The 15,393-nt window shown below is 33.1% G+C and overlaps 1 protein-coding gene across 1 annotated transcript in view; it reads right to left on the reverse strand.

Moving 5' to 3' along the window:
- Positions 1-14,158, reverse strand: part of LOC118205919 (neuropeptide F receptor-like) — a 381,524-nt gene extending 367,366 nt beyond the window's left edge. Inside the window, exon 1 of the mRNA XM_085826490.1 lies at positions 14,038-14,158. The gene's annotated coding sequence lies outside the window, so the exon portion shown is untranslated. The remainder of the gene's footprint in view (positions 1-14,037) is intronic.
- Positions 14,159-15,393: the final 1,235 nt, after the last annotated feature.

Below are 15,393 nucleotides of genomic sequence, written 5' to 3' on the forward strand. Positions count from 1 at the left end.
GATAGTAACTCAGCAAGACTTGGCCGACTGGGTTTCGTGCCTGGCAGTGATTACTTTCTAAGTCAGGTTGTATACTTTGACACAGCGTAATACTTCTAGCTGCCTATTGAAAAGTAGGGACTGGTCATAAGAAAACTTCCCTCGGTGTTCCCTATAGAAATGAAATTTCAGATACTATTATAAGGTATTTCTCCTTTCTTAGCGTGCCTTCGTGGTGTAGTAGTCTGCAAGCTGGCCGCGTATTCCAGAGGTACGTGATTCGATTCCCGGCAAAGGTGTTGCTCGATTTTCATCTTTCCTGCTTCAAAAAAAAAAAAAAAAAAAAAATACCTAATGTCTCTACAATGGCGCCCGAACTAAAAGGGTGGTGGATGATGATTCTCCCCACTCAGAATTTGGGCGATTCAGTCAGCGACGCTAAACATTATACCGGTTGGTCGACTCCCTCGATGTACCCCCTGGAAATGAAATTTCAGATACTAGTATAAGGTATTTCTCCCGATTCTTATCGTGCCTTCGTGGTGTAATATTTTATTTGTTAAGAAATAACTATATTTATTATTAGAGTGGCAATGATATATTTGTATCATGTAACCGTTGCTCAGCAACATAAGAAATTGTTAAAGATTGTAATTTTGAAAGTTTCACCAGCTATTAGATGTAAGAAAAATTTGTAATTAAAAGAATGTATTCAAATTATCTATATTTGTAAACTAAAAATAGAATTTATGTTTTATTAAGAAGATCATCTGTTATTTTGTTAAATACTGGAAAATGTTTTACAGTGGTATAGTGCTCTGCACTATGGGCGCGTATTCCAGCGGTCCCCGGTTCGATTTCCTGCGAAGACGATGCTCATTTTTCATCCCTCCTGCTATCAAAAAAATACCTAATGGCTCTACACTATTATTTGAAGGATTGGAATGATTGTGATTGAGAGATTGTAATTTAAAGGATTTAGAGAATCGAGGTTATGATAATTTAAAACAATAAAAATCTCAGTTTTACGTTACCGTGAAAACGTTTTGAAATTTTCGAAATACAACACAGTTTACATACTTTTTTTCCCTACGCAAACGGATCAGCTCATTGAGAAACCATAAATCGCGTTGGGACGAGATACGTTTGATAGAAATTGTCAGGGTAAAACATTTGCAAAGAAGAGCATTCTAAAAGACCAATGAGAACACAATAGAGGAAAGGGAAAATACTTTCATTAAAATGATAAGTTTTCAATGTGTAGAACGCTTGAAGATAGAGCCATCTTAATCAATTTTTTAGTTCCGTGGCCATCGAGATCTCCCGAGTTCACTCCATGGATTTCAGAATTGATAGATACCATAAAGCGTGAAGTTATACAGAGTTCTCCCGCGATGTCATTGCTGGCAACAATCTTCTGTATGCAATGTGTTTTCGTCTGCGCAGGTGATCATGTAATATCAATGAAGGTTTTTTTTTTTCTCCTCTCATCCTCTGTGTTCTCATTGGTCCTTTATAATGCTTTTCTTTGCAAGTTTTTACGCCCATAATTTTCCTCATATACGTACCGATATGATATATGATATTTCAATCTACCATTTATCTACCATTTCTACCATTTCAATGCGTTGATTAATTTCTGCAGGAAAGAAGTGGGTGTTGCCGTTCAAAAATTTCGAAAGTCTTTCACCTTGACCATAACTGTCAGATCTCTGTTGTTTTAAATCAGTGGTGGATAAGTCATTAAGGTGTTAAAATTTATATAACAGCCATATATATCACATAGTCTTATGCATTGTTTAAACTTTAACGTATTTATTATTTATTTGTACGTTTTGAAATCACCAGACTATGTCTGTACAGAAAGTTGTGTCTGTGGAGGCATTGGTAAACCACACCATTACTTGACCCAATGCCCTCTAACCGCACAGTGGCATGTGCAGCTTCTGGAACAGAAGCTGCACATAATTTCAAGGCAATTTCTCATAAGCGTTATCTGATCAAACAGCCAGCATTTCGCATCAAAATATGCAAGATAATGCAGAAACTGGAGGAATTGGGAACAGATTTGTGCAGTGTGGAATAGTTCCCCGTCAATCTCTCTCTTTTTTTTAAACTGTATATATTACGAAACATGTATATATTATGGCCAATGAAAATTATTATGAACTATGTATGTATTATGTAACAGGCTCAATATATTATAAACTATGTAACCAACTATGAACTATGTAAGCATGTGTATGTATGAACTAAGTAAGCATGTATATGTATAAAGTATGTAAGCACGTATTATGAAAGATCTATATACACTCATGTCCATAAATTAAGGATAATGCAAAATCAGGCAAAGGAAGAGTCAGAAGCAAAACAAATTTGAGTTATTTGTAAAGCTTATTTATTAAACAAGCTCCAGGCTTATTTATTAAACAAAAGGTAAAGAGCAAAAAGGATGCTATATGTTTGATATTATTAAAGAAATTAGCGATTTTTCCTCCCTGGAGCAAATTACAAAAAAAACCTATTTACAAAAAACCAATATTACATGGTTGGTATGATTGTTAATACGTTGTATGTCTCCCAGACGATGCAATGCAGTCCGTACAACGCCTAGGCATGCTGAGTTTCAAATTATCGATCTGATCTTGGGGGATATTACACCACTCAAAAAGCAATGCTCTCCGAAGTTCCGGTTGACGTGTAGGAGGAGGTTGACGGGCTGCAACTCGTCGGCTAAGCATGTCCCACGCGTACTCTACTGGATTCAAGTCCGGTGATAATGCTGGCCAGTCCATACGTGTGATATCCTCCGACTGAAGGCATTCACTTACGATGTTTTCACAGTGAAGACGGGCGTTGTCATCCATAAACACAAATTGAGCGCCCATGGCGCCCCGAAACAAACGTACATGTTGTTCCACAATGACGTCCCGATATATTTGGCTTGTCATGATTCCAATTTGAACATGCAGGTCAGTTCTGGAACCCAGAATAATTCCACCCCAAACGAGCACTCCTGCACCACCGTAACGGTGTCGCTCAATGATGTTTTCTTGGTGGTAACGGGTACCTGGAACTCTCCATATGAAAGTCCGGCGAGAATCAGACTGCAAGCTAAACCTAGACTCGTCGGAAAACATCACACAAGCCCACTGTTGCGGTGTCCACAATGCATGCTCTCTACTCCAGGCTAACCGCAGGCGACAGTGAGTTGCAGTAAGTGGAACGCATCTGACAGGTCTACGAGCATATAGACCAATCTGCCCTAAGCGTCTGTACACGGTCTGCCTTGAAATTGTCGTACCAGTGGCTGAAGAGAGCTGACGAGACAGGTCTGCCGCCTGTTTCTTTTGGCAGTAACTCCCAAATACCGGTCCTCATTCGGCGTTGTAACTCTGGGGCGACCTGTGCTGTAACATCTACTCACATTACCATCACCTTGGAATCGTTGCCAAAGCCTGGAGATGACACTCTGGGCAATTCCAAGTTCCTCTGATACTTCCATTTGAGTACGCCCACATTCCAGACAGCCGATAATTCTACCACGTAAAAAATCATCCAAATGCGTCCTTTGTGTCATAACTATTCGGTTATTGCACTGAAATGCTTATAAAGCTCTTGTGAACAATTTTACTTCTTTGCCTGTATTCCTTATGTATCACTCTCTTACACTCTCGTCATTGTGAAGTATCATCGGTGTCATCTGGTTACTTCCCGAAATTTGCATATGATTCTTGAAGATGTGTGTAGTGATTTTACAGGTGATATATTTATTTTAGAGTTCGATTTCCGCGTGACTCCGAATTATCCTTAATTTATGGACATGAGTGTATTATGAACTACTTGTATATAAGCATGTACTATGAACTATGTAACTATGTAAGCACATATTATGAATTATGTAACTATAAGCATATGTTATGAACTATGTAAGTATGTATGCAGGATCAATGTATGCCCTTATAGGGCTGTGAGGTGTTGCCCCGGATAGTTGCGGAACCTGGACTAGACCCGAATAGTCTAAGTAAGCCGGATGGGTGACCAGATTCTGCTCTCAACTGTCAACTGTACAATCTGTAAGACGCAATTTGGTTCAGCTTAAAGGGGCAATTTCGGCAGAAGGGCTATTAATTCCGTTTTGATATTTTGCGTTGGTTCATTATAATTGTCTGAAACTCTTTTAAAATTTTTGCCACCAAATATTAGAGGCACTGCATTTTATTTAAATACCGTATATACCCGCGTATAAGTCGAGATATTTTGGACAAAAAAAAGACTTCAAAGTGGGGGGTCGACTTATACGCGGGGCTATAAAAAATTAAAAGAATCGGAAGTTCAAAAATTTCTTTATATAATGCAGTTGTTTTCTTCCCGCACTCAAATTGGACGACTTATCAAATAAGTCACTTACTTGAAGTAATTTCATGACTTAAATTACGTAACGAACTAATCACAGAGTTTCATACTTTAACTAGAGTAAGTTTCGATTAAACCAAAGATTTTGGATATGTTGGTGACGCTTTCGCCTGCTCGATTAAAAATGTGTGGGATAAAAGACGGGAGCAGCTTTCAAAAAAACCTTCTCTTTTAGTGGACACATTCTTTTCGTGGACACTTTTCTGAAGAAGTGACAAAACACCTAAAAACGACTGTAGCCGTAATTCCGGGAGGATTGACATCCGTCATTCAACCCCTAGATGTCTGCCTCAATAAGCCCTTCAAAGTAAATGTTAGAAAATATTGGGCAGAGTGGATTAGTTCCGGTCGACCAACATTTACAAAGGGAGGCAACATTAAAAAGCCCGATATTACATTAATTGCTCAATTAATTGCTTGGAACGAAATACCCTCTCAAATGATTATAAAATCATTTAAAAAATGTTGTATTAGCAACGAACTAGACGGCACGGAAGATGATGCTGTTTTTGAAAGTGAAAATGACGACGAAGGCTCTAGTAGTGATTGTAACAATACAGAGTTCGAGACTGAAAATATGTTTGATGACGAACCAATGACGACAGAAGAGTTCTATGAAATGTTTGGCGAATCTGACCATGAAACGGACGTTAAAGGATTTTGATTTTGTTTATTAACCAAGGTATTTTTTATCGTATATTTACTTTTTTTCTCAGATAATTTTGAATAAATGTAGTACTTAAAAAATTTTTCGAAGTTTCTCGATCGATTTCGGAAGTGGGGGGTCGACTTATACGCGGGTTTCTTATTTTCTACTAATTTTTTATGTCCAAGTGAGGGGTCGACTTATACGCGGTATCGAGTTATACGCGGGTATATACGGTAAATTAAAAAATGAATCTGCAGGAAAGTATCTATGTTTCTCGCAATGTGTAAAAACAGCAGTATCTAGAGACATCAAAATTTTGAATAACTGAGTCCTCCACTTCAATATGGGCATCTGGAAGCCCAACTTTGGAATTAAGAATTTGTTTTATTATCTATTTCCTATTTTGTAAAATATTTAACGAATTTTTGATTAACAAACTCGACGATTTCAAAGCGTTCCATTAAATTACATTGCCTGCATTTTTAAAAGCACGGATATTTTATGAGCGAAGTTTCTTTACATTTCTTACTGCTGTTATGATGGTACCCTTGCAACGCAAAGACGTTCCAATGTCTAAAGATTGCGTCGAAAGGCTTTGAATGTCTGTATCATTTTTCAAATCCCGTTTTGAATCCCCCGGGGAAAAAAGTGCCCCATTGGGCGCAATAATTATTGTCAAAGCTTTCGGGGTTTTTTGTTTTAACTTCTCCTAATCATGATCTTGTAAATATTATCTAAATATTTCGGTAAATTCTGTTATTTGCATATATGCGGTAAAATGTTTCTTTTGGTATAAATTCTGTAATTTCTCTGCATGGCAAGTTTATGATCACTTCTAACAACGCAGTAGTCTAATATGTTTGCATCAAAACAGCCTTGCGTGTTGTCCCGTCGAGGAAGTAGAATTATTTCGTAAATTTTACGTATTATAAGCGTAATAAAAAAAATTCGTAAACTACTTTCGACATTTTAAATTACTACGTAATTATTATGCAAATTTCACGTATGTTTAACGTACTACATAAGGATTTTACGGTTCTCTAGAAGTAGAAATCGCAAACATTTGCCTATTTTGCCTCTATAATGCTTTGACTGCAAACTGTTTTTATTAACGGTGATTAAACTTTAAAACGTGAAATGAGTACTTTTGCTTTTGAGTAATTACTGGTTTTGCATTTTGGCGATATGCGCTTTTCGTAAGAATGCAACAAATTTACACGATTCTACCTAAACTCGGAGAAGACGCACGGCTTCACTTTTTTTTTTTTTTTTTTTTTTGTGTGTGTACATGCATCGAAAAAGTATCAGAAATATTATTTGTTCCTTTATGTTGCGGGCGGCAAAAAGATATGGAACATGGCAGCTGTCAGATTGTCGCAGGAAGAAAAAGGTCTCCCGACAGGTTGCGTTTGAAGCTTCTATCAACAAGTTGCGGATACATCGCTTCGAACATTTTTTTTTTTTTTTTTTTTTTTAATCTTACGTCCGTTCGTTGATGCAAGTGAGCTTCAATGAATGAATTTAAAAAAAAACATGGCTGCCCGACTTGCAGAAGTATCTTAAGTTGATTTTCAAACTGGAATGCAATTAAAATAATTCGAGGAAAAACTTAACGTCATAGTCAAATAAAGCAAAAAAAAAAAAAAAAAAATCTGAAAGCTTTCTGATTTAACATTACTCCCAAAGGTAAGTTTTTTTTAGCGTTTTTGGAGTTACCTTTCTTTATTAAATATCATGTTCTTCGCACTTAAACCATAAAATTGAGTTCAACAGCAACATCGCAAAATAGTTTTAAAATGAGCCTATCTTTAGAATTACCGATATACAGAATCACGCGCTGGAGATAATTTTTTTGGGGGGGAGGGGGGTACAGTGTTGCCATTCCTCTCTTTGAAATAGTTGAGTTTGTTAAGCAAAAATTCTTTAATATCTGGCAAAGTATGAGATAGGTAATAAAACAAATTCCAAATTTCAAATTAGGGTTTCAATCAGATGCCCATATTCGATGGAGGATTACGTTATTCAAAATTGGATGGCTCTAGGCACTGTCGTTTTATCACAATGTGAGAAATATAGGTACATTATGCAGATCCTTCATTATTTGATTTCTTCAAATATAATGCAGGGTTGCAATATTTGCTGGCAACAGTTTCAAAAGTGAATCAACACAAAATGCCAAAACGAAATTAATAGCCCTTTTAGTCCTTTTTAGCCCAATCTCTTTAAGACTTATAATAGCCCTTTTTAGGACGTCAGAACCCAAACATCGAAAGTAAAAGGCGAAGTATATCGAAAACGAATACAACGCCAATTGATGTGGAAAATTTTTCCACTGGCGTGTTTCTTTTGCGATTCCGTACCAGTGAATTCAAAGTTTCAGCACACCATATTGGTGCGATTTGAGTATACAGTTTACAGTAGTATTATTAACTCTTGTAATAGAACTGTTTGGATGTAACCGAACTATTTTATCCAGCGCCATCTAGTGGCAACGAAAGCAACTTACATTCAATCGATCGCCAGCTGTCATGAAGACATGTTCTCCAGTATTATGTCTCCGTGACTCGCATGTTAAATTTAAATGTTAGGTGTTCTGTTTTTGATGTACATTTTATTTGTAAATGTTTCCCGTGCTCTGTTAAGAAGAGTTAGTTAACCAGTTAGTTAGCGATGTAATTTAGCCGGTATTTGTGTTTACAGAAGAACAGTTACACCCTCGTATTTTTATGAGTAGGTGTAAGAATGAGATTTTCGGCTCTCTGTATATATTTTCTTTTCTGCTAATTGTAGACTCAAAAAAGAGTCTCACTTATGAACTCAAACTTGAGAAAAGAAACAGTTTTGCAATTTAATAATAAAAATAATGAAATAGTTTTAATAATATATAAATAATGAAGACGCTTAACATAAATAATAAAAATAATGAAGACGCTTAACATAAATAAGAAGAATATTTTATTGCTAATTAATATTTAGCATAAATAATAAAATAAAGTCCTTGAGTTTTAAAGATGTAGTGTCATTAGATTATTTTGAAGCAAAAGACGTGAAAAGTATGCAAATCCTTTTACCGCGACCCCAAATATGGACATTTCGAAAACGCGTTGAGTACGCTTCCAATTAAACAACGCAGGCATGTAAAATGAGAGAATAAATACTTTATAAAGAAATAACCATAATTATCCTTCCCCTTAACGTATAATTAGCACAACTTATCAGGTTCTGTGTTCCTCTTTACTTGCTTTGGAAACATTAACTGTCCTGACTCGGAACAGGGAGCTTACTAAAGCTATGTTCAATAAATTGTGAAGTAGACAATACACACAGGAAGGGTATACGAAACCCTTTATTTTTCTATCTTTACAGAGATTTCCGGACTTCGGAGTACAGAGACCAACCACTTGTGGTCTGAACGTAAGAATATAAAAATATTAACTAAAACTCTAACTAAACTAACTTTGGATTAATATACAAGTGTCTACTTGAAGATTGGCCGTATATTAACAGAAAGGCCGTATGTGGTACAGAGAACTGTTAACACTACGATACGTTTAAAATTATCAAAAGGATTAAACCTCTGGCCTTGAAGGCAACCAGCAACCGAGTAAAACTACTAAGGCAGGCGGCATGCTTCTAATAACTCCTTCCTCTCTCCTGCTTGGCAAAAAGCCACAACTTAAGTACTTGGCGTTAGCAAGACAAATTTGCATAAATAAGTTAAAAGCTTTTAATTCTGGCCGGAAGTAGAAAATAAGAAGTGATAGTAAAGATTTAAAATAAAATAAACGTTAGTAAAACTTAGGATCCTTACAAACTAAGACAATATTTTATCTCTTAAAGTATTTATTATTTAAAAAAATATTTTATCCCTCAAAAACGTAAGTTATTGAGCGATAAAATATAATATCCCCTTTAAATCCAACTTTTAACGCTCCCCGTGACAATTAGCATAAAAAAGGCAACCATTTTTGCTTTTTAGTGTAATAATTACCACAAAAAAGAAAAAAAAAATTTTTTAGCGTAATAATTAGTACAAAAAAGCAAAAGTTTTTATTTTTAGGGTAATATTTAGCATAAACAAAAACTTCCATTTTTAGCGTAATAATTAGCACTAAAAAAATCAAACTTATTTACCTTTAGAATAATACACTTTTAGAATAATTACACCTTTAGAATAATAATTAGCACAGAAAAAAAATTTAGCGTATTAGCACGAAAAATGAAAACAAAAATTTAGTGTAATAATTAGCATAAAAAAGCAAACAACTTAATTTTTAGCGTAATAATAAGCACAAAGAAAAGCAATTTTTTTTATTTTTAGCGTAATAACTAGCACAAAAAAGCAAACATTTTTATCTTTAACGTAATAATTAGCACAAAAAAGCAATTTTTTTTTAAATTTTAGCGTAGTAAGTAGCACAAAAAAGCAAAGATTTTTATATTTTAGCGTATTAATTAGCACAAAAAGCAAACATTTATATTTTTAGTGCATTGATTAGCCCGAAAAAGGCAACCATTCTTATTTTTAGCGCAATAATTAGTATAACAATGAACAAATTTTTGTTTTTAGCGGAATAATCAGCACAAAAAAGGAAACATTATGTGGCACCAAAAATCAACCATTTTTATTTTTTAGCGTAACAAGTAGCATAAAAAAGCCCACATTTTTATCTTTTAGCGTAATAATTAGCGCAAAAATCATTTATATTTTTAGTTTACTAATTAGCGCAAAAGGCACCATTTTTTAGCGTAATAATTAGGACAAAATAGCAAATATTTTTATCTTTTAGCGTAATAATTTACAGAAATAAACAAAATGTTTATCTCTCATTTTATAAACTAATGGAAATAAACAAAATTTTTATCACTAACTTAATAATTAGCACAAACTGGCAAAATGCTTCCGAAACCCAATAATTAACTCAAATAAACAAATATTTCATTCGTAAACGTAAAAATTAATAAAACTAAGCAAACATGGAATTACTCATTTTTCTCGGAAAGTATTTACTTTTTTGTCCTAATTATTACGCTAAATGTTTTCATGTATTTTTATTATTTTAATGCATAAAATTTGTCTGATAGATATATTTTAAATAAGTTTGCTATTAAACTCCAGACTGCTTGCCGTAATTACGATAATATTTTTGAAAAGTCTAAAGGAAACATGAATTTCACGAATTTTATGAAAATGGAGATTATATCACAAAATTTACATTTTTATAAACAGAATGAATCAGAGTAGTCTTAAATCATATTATTTTTATTAACTCATAAATCATATATGCAATAGAAGTTAATAGAAGTTTGGATTATCGTTCCCATAACGAACGTATCTTTGCATGTATCATTCGCCATATTTGGTTCTGTTTTCAGATCAACTCTGCTAAGAAATAAAAGATAATATATATATTTACGCTGAAAATAATAAATAATATTTACCGTATTTTCTCTCTCACTTTCTAGCATCAGGTTCTGAAAATTTTAAAAATATTTGGCGAAAATTTCTCTTTCTTCGATGCATTCAAAGAACGGATTTACCTAAATTCTAAAATGGGTTCATCAACTTTCTAATGGCGTTCGTCTAACTGACAAAAACAAACCCTTCCAAACTACTTGCGAATGTCACGCCGAACATGTCCCTTCTAACTGTTCTGCTTCATGCCAGCCTAATACAATAACCGATCTATCGCAGCGAAGTGACTCCGAATTGGCATTCAGTCTATGATTTCCCCGAATTAGCTGTCCATTCAGAATCTCTAATCATTTACAGATGATTTGAGGACTAAGGAGTAGCAGAGACAACAGTCGGAAATGGAGAGATTCAAGTTACAGGAAAGTAGATAATGTAATGTTAATATTACTCTGTATTCCTTCTGAAATGCAGGTTGTAATGAAAACCTAATATTGTAACAGTTACCTGTAATTTTTGGTGACTACTTTTCGTTTATATTCTTACTGTGACCGCATCTTCAGAAAATCAAATTATTAGCATAATTTTCCTCTCTCGATCTTCGGTCATTGTTTTCGTCCGTTCCATTCTCATCTGTTAAGCCATGTTCATTTGTGCAGTTTTGACAGAAATCTCAAGAAGAATTTAACTATGGTGTTTAAAATATTTATATTTCACTTACGACTATCGGTATATTGTTTACGTTTCTAAAGATGCTTTCTTAAATTCAGGTAATTAAATGTGAAAAACAAGATCAAATTATTTAAAACTTCAACAGCGTTATCGGAAATAAATTTAACTCAACTCCAACAGAAAATCTTGCTTACGTAAATGATAAAAGAATAAATCATTAGAAGAACATACTTGGTGTTACCAAAATTGCAATGCTAAATTTCTTAAACATGATAAGTTAAGACGAAATTTTATGTAATGAAGAAGAAATGTAAATGAATCCATATCCTTTTTGTGGACTCCAAAAACAACGATACGCTAATCTTAACTAAACAGGAATAATATCAGTCAAAATTTTAGATTAATTTTGAATACAACTTTGGTTAAAAGCTAGTCAGTTACTAATTCATTATTAAAATGATTGTTAAAAGTATCTCTTTAATTAATATCCTTCCTAATTATTTTAGATCGAACGTACACATTTAAGCGTAAGTTTTACTAAGTTTCTTGTAATATTGACGACAAATGTTGCTCTTATGTAATGTTCTTTCACTTTATTTAACTTCATAAAATTGAAAACATATTAATTTAGAATTAAATCTAAGCTTATAATTTTTTAATGATGGATTTTTACTTCCTTGTAAGAAGCAAAGTAACTACTGTAATCGCGAAAAATTTTAGATATGGTATTTCAATGAAACCATCTTTGTGTGACATCTATGCGTACAGATAAAATAAAGGAATATTATTTTCCAGAGCATATCTTAAAAATGTGTTCAGAATTGATTTTTCCTTGATATCTGTAAGTACGTATGTATCTCACATAACTCAAAAAAAATTTTATATGGTAATAACATGTAGTTGTGCGCCTCCCTTTTTTGTTGCAGTCGGCCGCAACTGTGTATATCTATCTATATATATATCTAAACTCTTATTCAGCTCGGTGAATTATAAACTCTTATTCAGCTCGGTGAGCTCCTATGTTAGAACAATGCTATATATAAAGCTAATATATATCCTCAGTCGTGCTTTCGAGACATGAAAAACGCAAGATAATTTTGTCAATACGCCCAATAGAACAGGAGGTACAGAACTTTTTTTTTTTTTCCAGGGTGTACATTTTACATCTAACATGATATCATCCTTATAAATATGTGTTTGAAGATTTACTTTATTACTTTTACTGTAAATTATGATAAAACAGTATTCATTTGTAAAATTGTAAATATGAACGTTATTATTTCTATTAGAATTTATACGTTATTTTTCCGTTATTATTTCGATTGGTATCATAGAGAGAGGCGCATACCAAAAATATCTCATAAGTGTTTGATAACGAAATGAACAAAAGCAAAAACACTTGCTCATTAATGTAATTGTTGTGAAAGATAATTGCAGAGCTAGTAAGGAACTGTAAATAATACTTTCTAAAAATCGCGCAGACAGGAAAAAAAACTTCGTAATAATTTATTATAGGAGAAAAATAAAATAAAACCATACACAGTATTTTAGTCATATAATATCTATGAAAAAATTTCAGTGAATTGTTTTTAAACATTGCACATAAATTTAACGTCGTACTTTAATAAGCTTTGTACAACAGTCCGTTAAAATTAACTTTGTAAATCGCAAATTGTACCTAATTCAATACACTATCGTTTACAGTATTTTTACGAATGTTTAAAAAATATATTGCGTAATTTTACTATTAGTATATCTTAAAGATTTTTAATGTCTTACAAAGTGTAGCCAGGTCGTACAATTTAAATACATCTCGTCAATAATCATTTTTACTATTTCTAATCTTCAGCGTATAGTTGGAATATCCGAACGTAATAAACATGTAAAATTATTTCATTTCTCAAAGTTTCTGGAAAATTTAACGGAACATTTTCATCCTTCATCCTTTTAGAAATGCTTGAATAGATTGTTACAAGTCAGAAAAATATTCTTTATCTTTTTAAAAAATTCTTATGATTTTAAAGCATTTTTCAGATCAAAATTTAGTTACTCGACAAAGAAATATATATATATATATAAGTGTCATTATTAATATCCTTACACCTGTTACATTCTTTGCGATTGATAATGATACGTACTATTAGCATATAGCTAGAAAATCCGAACAAAATAAGCATGTAAAATTATTTTATTCTTCAAAATTTCCGGAAAATTTATTGCAGCATTTCAACCGTCATCCTTTTAGAAATACTTGAAATGGATTTTTACAAGTAAAAAAAAATACCGTTATCTTTTTTAAAAAATCTCATAATTTTAAAGTATTTTTCAAATCAAAATTTAATGTTCGCCAAAGAAATACATATATAACAAGACCATTATTAAATGTTCACACCAGTTGTACTCTTCACTGTTGATAATGATACGTATTATTAACGTATTGTTATAACCGCGCTTAGAGAGTTTGCAACAAATAATCACAGAACACAATTCCGTGAAAAATAATTTAACGAATCGAAATTTCGGTTTTACAAGAAAATATTAGACCAAAATTGTTTTGGGAGAAATACAGAAAGCACATTAAAATACATTTTAGTGAAATTATAAATAACCCATAACAGATTTGTAAATATCCGTCTGTCTTATTTTCTATAAAATACATTTTACAGAAAATATAAATAACCTGCAACAGGTCTATAAATACATTTGTCTGTCTTATTTTCTGTAAAATACATTTTCCAGAAAATATTAACAACCCACAACAGGTACTGAAAAAAATAGCTGCATTAAGAGTTGAAAGCTAAACTACTTGAAATCTGAATACCGTTGCAGAAACCGTGTAAATGAAAATTTTTAACAAAACATGGCAGAAAAAACCCAAAAGAAAAAATTAAGATTTTTAAAAACTCACATTGACGACGACAATTTCTTTTCTTTCTCAACTAGAAATGAGAACTCCGCGCACCAATCAAACGGCCCACAGCACCAATCATTTTCCAAGAGCAGGCTTCAGAATTTTGAACCTCTCTAACGGGATGAGAAGAACTCAGTGAAGTCCCGAGACCTCGGTTTTCGGTGGAAATAGTCCTAAAGTCTGAAGTGCGCATGCGCCCGACTTCCGGTTTTTCCCCCGCCGTCTCCGCTTACCTGCGCTGAAACTCATGACTTCGGTTTCTTCGGAACTCCTCCAGGGGTTGAGAAAACTGAGATGCTGCTGCACGAGACTGATACATCAGAGGAGCAGCGGAAAGTGTGGTAAGCGTAAAACGATTGCCCGTGTTTTCAACTTCATTAGAGTCATTTTCTTTTGACGTTTTTGCTCTAACGACGGGTGTACTCTTTACAAGTATTTTATTACACTAGCTTTTAATATTTCTTTTTACTTCGTTAGCGTAGAAAAGAAGTGGATAACAAACAGATGTTTTATATTCAGAATACTGATGAATGTTTTTCGCTCCAACAGCCACCGGAAACCTAATACATTGGCTAATCCAAATGTAGTTAAAAAGTAACTTCATAATGCATATCATTGTCAATAATAAAGAACACGTACGTATCATTATCAATAGTAAAAAATCTGATGTGTACACCACATGACTTCCTTGCATGGAATATTAAATTATACGCATTTTTTCTTGAATTTTCATTTAAATTGATTGGATTGGATTAAATATACTTTGTCGACAGCGCATAAACCACAATAGAATAAATGCACTCTTTAAAATTCACTATATTTGTTTACTATAACGACACTCTGAATGCACAAAATTTATATCATTTGAAGAATTATCTTATCGTTGCCACATGTTCTATTCAAATACTATAATAAAGCTAGAACGATGTATGAAAGAAATCAAGCAAACAAAACAGAAAAGAAACAATTTTTCACAGACGATTTAGTATATCTCATTCAATTAATTCAGTTCTCACTTCGCGACAAGGCAAAAATACATAAAAACTCAAAGTATCTGTATTAAAAATTACGAATTAAATCTTAAACACTTATTTCCTCGAAAAAATTCCAGAAAAGATTAAGCATGATTTAATTCCCAATAATAAATGAAGGCGTTATTTTTGTTGTTGCGAAACTTAGTCTCTCTAGATTGGCAACAAATCTACAATTCTGCTGTTTCAAATGTAAACAAATATGTCCGCCATGTTATTTAAAATTTAACCGCACTTAAACAACTTTTAAATTGTTGATAATTCTACAAATATTGCTTCCAGAATTACGAAAGTCATAAAAACCTTAACCGGAAGGTAAGAA

The sequence above is a fragment of the Stegodyphus dumicola genome, chromosome 11, assembly GCF_044657685.1.
Source record: "Stegodyphus dumicola isolate Sdum_Otavi_A_Nest chromosome 11, ASM4465768v1".
NCBI lineage: Eukaryota > Metazoa > Arthropoda > Arachnida > Araneae > Eresidae > Stegodyphus > Stegodyphus dumicola.